At 43.6% G+C, this 8,976-nt stretch overlaps 1 pseudogene; it reads right to left on the minus strand.

Annotated features, from left to right (window-relative positions):
- Window positions 1-5,410: 5,410 nt before the first annotated feature.
- On the minus strand, window positions 5,411-7,502 carry LOC133730751 (GDSL esterase/lipase 1-like; annotated as a pseudogene).
- Window positions 7,503-8,976: the final 1,474 nt, after the last annotated feature.

Genomic DNA, 8,976 nt, shown 5'->3' on the forward strand with positions numbered 1-8,976 from the left:
GTACACTCCTGTGCAGCGACTCGCAGAGCGTACTTTGCGGGTAACACATATACCATGTTGCAGGTGGTGTCGACCATCTCTATGTCTTCTGCGTCCTCTTCGAGGTCAAGCTGGGGTTCGTCATCTGGGATTTCGGTGTTGAACTGTTTGGTCACGAGTGCAACCAGCGAACCTTCTATGACCCGAACCTTGATATCATCCTGGTTGACCTTGTCCACCATGGCGACCTGTGTTGTTGAGTCCGAACTCTGTTCCGCCGTTGAGTTCCCTTTTAGGGGTACGACCACAAGACTTTGAACTTTCTTTGGTCTCCACTGCAAGGTATCGAAGGTATTAACCTTGCCCCCCAGTCTCTCAAAGGCTGAGGGCTTGGATTCAGGTTCTTCGTGAAACAATCTACACCTGACATGTGGCTGTCTAACAGGCGAGCTTTCCTTCCTAGCTGGCGGGGGTGTTCTCTCCTTAGTAATCCTGTAGAAAACACTGGGCTTGGATGTCCCTAAAGTCAAGCTTACTTGCTGCTTTCGAAAACTACGAGGCGTCCCCAAAGGCTTGGCGGCTAGCGCTTCCATCTCCTTTTGGTATTGTTCCGAAGATTTGACCAGCTGCGAAGGCTTGATTAGGCCCTGGTCTAGAGCCTCTAGCGTTCGCTTGGCTTCTCCAAACCTGCGCTGCAGCTTCCTCTTCTTAGAGGGGCTAATCTCCACTGCTTTTCCCTTCTCTCTGGTATACCACTTACCTTCTTTGATGAAGGACGTTGAAGCAGGTGGAATGTAGGGTTTGGTGAGGATGTCCCTGCTTTCGTCTTTGCCCTTTTCCATTTGTCTCCTTTTGTCCTGAGCAGCTTTCAGCTTCTTGAACAAGTTGGAGTCTATTGGAGGCGATGGCGACGATGCTCCCTCTCTTGTTCTGGGGCTGGAAGGCTGGTAATTTCGCGAAGATGAAGCCCACTTGATTGGCAGGAACGAGCCAAAACGAAAGGTTTGCTCGACCTCCTCATGCGACACTTGGATGCCACACTCTTCTTTGCATCGCGAGCATAAGACAATCGGTAAGGCCTCGCTGGTAGGCCTAGCTTTCTTCTTCGCTGGGACCTCCTCTTCATCTTTGTTCCCTTCCTGGCCAGTAGTGGTCAGGTCTAGGGTTGGTTTTCTCTGGCCTTTCTTGGTCCAATTCACATCGACCATATTAACCCCAGTGTCAGGAAAAGGGTTCAGGTCTACTAGTGCCGCGACGGTCGTTGGAGCTTCTACCTGCAAACTACCATTATTGAGCCATACCTGAATCTGATCATTCAGTTTTACACAGTCAGCTGTGTTATGATTCCACAGATTGTGGAACTTACAATACTTTTTTCCTTTAAGCTGATCTGGTCGAGGAAAGGGTCCGAAATCTGTCTTCACCATCTTCGCGGCGATCATCTCATCTAAAATCTCATGTGCCTTATTGGCATCATATGTATACGTCGCGAACTCAGGTTTGGTGAAAGCCACAGATTTGAGCTTCACAAGCTCCTTAGATATTTTCAACTGCTTTAAGGCTGAGTTCTTCTTCCCCGTCAGCTCAAATGCGGAGACATCATTCTCCTCTTCATCATCTTCATCCTGGAAGGCCTCTTCACCTTGATAATAGGGATCATAGGTGGCCGGATGATAGCTTAAGGCAGCCACTGAACGGTGTATGTAGGTACCTTTGGAGGCATTCTTTCTAGCGTCAGTTTCCCTGAAGAGATGCTCGAAGCTACCCACTTCTGTGATAAGCTCTCCTATTGATTGGATCATGCTTCCATGTTGCTTCTTTCGCTGGCGTGGTTGTAAGCCTTTGATCACCAACTTGACTAGCTCTTTCTCAGGTAGGATCATACTCAGTTTAGCCTTATGAATCTGGAAGCGTTGCAGATAAGCAACAGCAGACTCTGTGGGTTGTTGGGCCATCTGAGTGAGAGAAGCCAAGTCAACCTCAAGCTCGATAGCCCCGAAAGTTTCTCGGAACAGCTTTTCCATTGCTGGCCAATCTGCTACTGAGCCTGGCTGGAGCTTAGAAAACCATCTGAAAGCAGCTCTAGACAGAGAAGTGCCAAAGATCCTGCATTTGAGGACGTCATCATTTTGGTACTAGCCGCATTGCACCCTAAACCTGGTCAGATGAGTCGCCGCATTCTCAGTATCTTCCCCTAAAAAGGTAGAAAATATGATATTCTTGTAGCCTCTAGGAAAAGGCGCGAGCATTATATGCGGCAGGAAAGGCCCCTCATAAACCCCATCGAGGTGGGCCCTAGGGTTAGCCAACCTGATCATCTCCTCTACCTCTTCGCGCCTCACAAAGTCTGGACCAGGAGGAGGAGGTGGCGTCGCCACAGTCTGGCGAGCAGTCTGTAAGGGCACGACCTGGTTCACGGTCGCTGTTCCTTCTCCTAAGCGAACAACGCGGGTCGTAGTTGGTTGCTGAAGAGTCACTGCTGACATAGGCATCTCTTTTGCCAAAGCTGTTATCTTAACCAGGTTACCAACCTGATCAATCTTGTAATAGCTCCCTGGTAGTTTCTGGTATATGTTTTCTGCCCCATCACTATCTTATTGAATAAATACGGCAGAGTCGGATGAGGTTTCACCATCTTTTGATGTCTGGTTCTTCTGTCTAACCGGGGAGGTGGTCTGTCCGCTTGACGGAGTGGCTTTGTCTTTGCTGCCGCCAATGACCAGAGCTTGTTCTTTATTTTTCAATGGTGTAGTAGTAGCGGCTGCAGAAGGTGTAGTAGTGTTGCTGCTAGTCTTCTCCCGTTGATTCGGTGGTACATATTTGCCAGAACCAGAGGGCTGACCAAGCGACCCGAGGATGGCATTAGGGTTACCCAACGCCTTAGAACTTCCTTAGCCTGGTTCAACTCGGCTCTTTGCATGGCAACCTGGGTCGCGAGATTGGACCCTTCTTTCCGCATGGCTGCGATATCGGCCACAGTTTCTTTGCCCTCAGTATTAACTGTGTTAACAGCACCCAAGAGCTCTTGGTAATGAGCGCGGTTTGCATCAGCGACTTTGTCCGCGTGCACTTTGGCTGCATTGGCGAGATTTTGTGCATGCGCTTTAGCCTCTTGGGCATTCTGAGTCATTCGCTGATCAAATTCATGAAGTTGCTGCTCTGTCTTCGCGATCGAAGCTACCAGATACTTTAGATAATTTTCATTGTTGACTGTAAGGATGCGAAGCCTCTCATCCAGGCTAGCATCCTGTGGAATAACGAGAGCCTCGAACTGGTCAGCTTCAGCTGTCTCGCCAATAGTGGCAGTCGCAAGAGCCTTAACTACCTCATTCATCGACACAGGCGCTGACTCCTCACCCTCAGTAACGGGCGGCTGACTTCCTCCTTGTTCAGTCGACATCTCAGGTGATGAAGGGTTGAGAGAAAATCTTTAAATTACTTGTTCTTCAGAAAGACCACGACAGTCTAAACAAGTATGCGGGCTGTAGTTGGAGGTCTTATGCTTTGGGCAGTTAGCGTAAACCTTTTGGTAAGGATTTGCGCCTGGCTTCCCAATGGTTGCGATCACGAAGAAACACTATGGGTCCCACTAGGCGTGGCAAAATGTTTGGCTCCAAAACCAGTCTGGTACAAATTGTCTCTTTTGAGTGCGCGAGCGTGCCAGCACCGTGGGGTGCAGTCGTCGGGGAGTCCCTTGACCTGACTTCTTGACCAAACGATGTGGACGAGGAGAGCACCAACCTCGTCACAAGGTTCTTTTATATGCCTTTTGGAAAAGGACTTCTTGCATTACGGATAAGAGCTTTGGTTGTGATCTCTTCGCGACACCTAATCGATACTTAGTGTTGTAGACTAAGCAGAGCAATCACTGGGAAGTTTGGAGAAAGCACGAGTTTGCTAAAGCGTATCTTTAGCTTCGCTGGGTTGCGAGGGCGTTATCCTTGCTTCGCTGGTTTGCAACTAGGTTGCAGGTAGGTTTGCTCCGGAGAGGCTTGATAATCTGTGCGATTAATTGATTTGAGAGTCGTGTCTTTTTCGTCCTTGACACCTGGTATTTATACCTTAAGGTTTCGACTGTTCCTTTCCTTAGAAGGATTATTGATTGAAGATTCCTAATCAATCTCTGCTACTTGATTCCATTAAGGGCTCGTTTCCCTTATGGATCGCGGAATGGGCGAAGCTGTAACCCAAACCCAAGTAGACTTAATTTTGGGCTGCAGGTATCGGCCTGCTACGCTAAATCCCTTAAAGGGATCTTGCCAAAATTACTTTTGGGCTCAAACACCAATTAATATTGAATTGCGGTTTAATTGGGTCCTATAGAATAAACCTCCCTGAGTTTTTTAAACCTGAAATCTAAATATGGGGGACTGTGGCTTCACATTTCTAGGTAATTGAAGAAGAAAACATTGCAGATATTTTAGTACTCATTTTTAGAACTTTGAAGTTTGAAGCACATGTGGGGGAAAATGTTGTCTTCTTCACTAGTTGTTCGGTAACAAAATGTGGTCCTGTCTGGACTGGAAAGACCCTCACTTCAAGTTTCCAGAATGATTGAAGTATCAGCAGAGGCATGATTGAAAAAGATACTATTAAAACAATAAGAGTAAAACCCAGCCACTAGAGTCAAAATTTTCTTGCACCGGACAAAATGATACCCAACTTTCAAAAGTGATAAAAAGTGATAAAAATGATACCTAAGTTTTTAAAAATAAATCAACTTGATACCCAACTTTCAAAAGTGATCAAAATGATACTTAAAGTTTTAAAAACAAATCAATTTGATACCTCAGTTTTGTTTTTTTAACTTCTTTGTTAAATCAGATGCAAAATCAAGCTCAAAAATTGAAGTGATTTGTGGTCAAAGGGCCATCAATCATCTATAACCCAATTTTCTTCTATAGTATTAAAAAAATCTTCCATTCAATTTCAAATCTACCATCAATCGTAGAAACAAATAAAGTTCGGATGTTTCCCAACTTCTAAAGAAACAAAGAAAAATGGGAAGAGAGACAGAGGTAGAGATGGAAGAAATAAATTCAAATCTTCCATTCAATTTCAAATCTACCATCAATCGTAGAAACAAATAAAGTTCGGATGTTTCCCAACTTCTAAATAAACAAAGAAAAATGGGAAGAGAGACAGAGGTAGAGATAGAAGAAGAAGAAGAGAATTAACAAAGTAAAATAAAAAATAATTGCAAAATAGTCACAAAAAATTAAACCGAGGCATCAAATTGATTTTTTTTTTAAAACTTTAAGTATCATTTTGATCAGTTTTGAAAGTTGGGTATCAAGTTAATTTGTTTTTAAAAATTTAGGTATAATTTTAATCACTTTTGAAAGTTGGGTATCATTTTATCCGGTACAGGAAAGTTTTGACCCTAACGTACAACCGTGATAATTAAAGGAATTTTCGATGGCTTCCAAGATGAACATCTAAAAGCCCTCTAAAAATCACAAATATTTTAGGAGACTGATAATGAGAGAGGTTTTAGAACTACAAAGCAGCCTTGACTCATAAGGCCTGAAGGGCATATGCTGTTAGAATCAATATTGTTCAAATAGCTGTTTCATAGTGTAAGGCCCCGTCACATTTGAAGGTCCACTCCATATTAGCTCAGCTAGTTGGAGGTTGGCACTTTCAGTTGTATGACCACCATCAAACCACACATACTCACTGGGGTTGCTGCATAACTCGTATGGTTCTGTCCCACAATTAGGCCCTCTAAATGCCCCACTACCACAACAAGCAGATGTCCCATTCTTGAAGCCTTCACAATTCAGCAATCAAAACAAGATTTATAATTAGGATTTTTTAATCTCGCTTTTGGTACCCGAAACTCTAGTTTATCTCGATTTAGTCTCTAAATTAGAGTTTGGAGACCAGAATTGAGACAACAGGTCCAATTGTCCAATGCGTAGGAACCAACAATAAGCAATGCTAGCCAAAAGCATATTGAATGCAATGAATGATATAGCCTTACCATATTTTGATTGTTAACTCTGTCCCCAAGTGCATTATAGTAATCAAATATTGAGTACTTGAATCCTGGTAAGTGGTTCTCTAACTTCTTGAGGGCAGTAGAAAGAGCTCTATTATGTAGTCTGGCCAGCTTTAATGGTTCTTCAAGACATTTACTACCAACATCAGGATTTCCTGATTTCACTGCAGGTATGCAGCCCAGAGGTGCCACATTCTGAAATGCAATTTTCCTTCCTCCTAAATCATATATTTCCTATAAAAATGAAGTTCAGTCAGTTCATAAAAAAAAATCCAAGTTCCATTGCAGAGCAGCAGATGTTCTTACTTTGAGCACAATGGTCAAGTTCCTGATCACCACTGCTACATATTGCCTCTTGTAGCTATGAGGAGCTTTTGGCTGTTGGGAAAAGAGGTTAATGTAGTCATTTCCTCCAATGCTGAAGAAATAAACAGCTCTCCCCAGCAACTTCTTAACCTCTTTGTCGCCCAATTTCTGATGCAGTGACTTCTTCATGTCCCTAAAATTGCTCAACTGACTTGGAAGATCTATCTGGGAAATCAAAGGGACATTCAGCTCTTAAAATATATATATATATATATATATATATATATATATATATAGGCCCGATCAAGGGCGGACGTCTGCACTGTCGCTAAAGTGCGGACGTCGATGCAGTAGGCGGCTTCCAGGCGGCGGCGGCGGCGCGGGCTGGCCGGAGGGAGGCCGGAGGCGTCCCAGACCTCTTCTGGGCGGAGTTCGAGGTCGGAGGAGGTTGGGCTTGCCGGTTTCTGGGCAGCCACCTCACCTGCAGTTGCAGGTTCTGTGCAGCACAGCAGAACCGTCGCCGGCGACTCCATCGGACCGCAGACCCCTCCGCACGACCCCCAGCATCCCTCCGGCAAGCCGCGCCGCGCCGTCGCCGCTTGATCGAGGCCGGAGCAGCGACGTCCACACTTTTTCTGGGTTGCGGACGTCCGCTCTCGAACGGATCCGTATATATATATATATATATAACTAAAAACCACTTAAACTAAACATTTTGGTGACAAAGTGATTTCCTAGCTAATTGGACCAACTAACTTATTCTGATATAGAATCTATCAAGAATACTAGTTCAGCAAACTTTCTTATACCCTAAGTTAAGGATTAAGCAAGATATATAGACCTAACTAACTTCTGAAGTACGAAAGTGACCTCTACCCACCGTTCCGGGTTGAGTTTCAGGCAGAACACCAGCTCCGGCAGAAGCAAAGTTGGTTCCATCACCGAATTGATGAGCACCAGGTTCCAGGTATGGTGGTGGCAAAGGAAGATTTGCAAACTGAGCTGCAGCCATTAAACAAGCAACTGAGGATTAATCAAGAAAACCAACAACTCATAACTGACCGATCATCTTACCAATAAAATCCGGGACAATGCGGCCATCGGAGATTCGACCAGTGGGATGGTCGAAGTAGGTTTCCCCATATGGCCAGATAACTGCTGATCCTTCCACACTAGCATTCAGGTATGTTAGGCTATATGATGTTAATTGACGTTAATTGATAATTAGTCATTAGTCAGCTAATTAGTTAGTTCTTAGTTTGTTAATTAGTTGGTTAAGTATGCATGGTTTGTTGTGTGTTGAGCTGTCATTGCTTTACACGTGTTGACCATCTGTATGCCTAAATATCTACTATAAATACCTGTAGTCCCTTGACTTCATTATTATCAGAAATACATTGGATCCTCTTTTAGCTCCTTTCTCTATCTTACAGTTACTTTCTTCGTCTTCTACCTCTAGCTTTCAAGGTATTGGTTGTTTCCGGTATCAGAGAGTGAATTACCATAATGGGACAAGAAGATACTTCTCTGATAAGGACTTCACTCATTTACTACCCTAATTAAGATATAAACATTTTATGTTCAAATACTTGATAATGACTTCTGAATCGCATACACAATTACCTGAAAAATCATTTGTTTAAACTTGTAGCTAAACCTTGAAACACTATAACGTATCTTAGCGATGTTTCTTGAGCCAACAACTATAGGGGACCTTTTAACCACCACAAGTGGTCGAGTTGGTAAGAGCCTCCACGTGTGGAACCCCCACACCCGGGTTCGAATCTCGCCAAAGTTGATTGGAGTTAAATCTCAATCTATTTTGGTGGTTAAGGGGGAGGAAGCGTTCTGACATGATCCCCCTGCACGAATTAGTTTCTGGGCCTAGGAAGCTTATGAGAAACCGTGTGATCTCGAGAAAAAAAAACGATATGAGATCTTTTGAGAATGTTTTGATCAGAAAACCGATGACAACTTTATCGAAGTTCGCCATGAAAGTTGAATTTACCGGAGGGACAGAAGAAGGAGGCAAGTCATCTACTACAATTTGGACTAATCTTGAACACAAGTTAAGAATTTGTCCCTAAGACCACGCAGTGATCTTTTCCATGGGGAGGTTTTATCCGTTACAATTTGTTTCTAAATTCTTTAATTCCCCACAATTAAGGAGGACTTTGCTCGGGTCATTGACGTTTCTACAACTTTTGGAAATTTCAATTGGGAAAAAAAGTGAGAATAATATTGTTCTATGGTACTACTTTTCTTTGCGCCAAAAGTTTGAGTTGACAATGTTGCGTAGAGCACTCTTCATCAAGAAGATTTTGGATCCGGCCAGTGGACAATCTTAGTGGTTGCTGGTTAGATCGATCAATCACATGTTGACACGTAGACAAATACAAAAAAAAAGAATGATAGTATTATTACGGAGTCTTCTAAGAGAAAATCTTATGTAGGACAGATGTGCCAAGTGGCTGGTACACCTAGCCAATCATGGCTCATGCAGGGGTAACATGTATGTTTTGAGTATTTTATTTTAATAAATATGATTAGCTTCCGAATACAATTAAGAGAAAGAGAAACATGATTGGCTGCGCGTACCAGCCACGTGATACGTCTGCTCTACCTAAGAATTTTTTGTATTTCCTAAGTATCTTAATTGTAATTAGTGGAACGGACCATCCAATTAG

The sequence above is a fragment of the Rosa rugosa genome, chromosome 1 (genome assembly GCF_958449725.1).
Source record: "Rosa rugosa chromosome 1, drRosRugo1.1, whole genome shotgun sequence".
NCBI classification, from domain to species: domain Eukaryota; kingdom Viridiplantae; phylum Streptophyta; class Magnoliopsida; order Rosales; family Rosaceae; genus Rosa; species Rosa rugosa.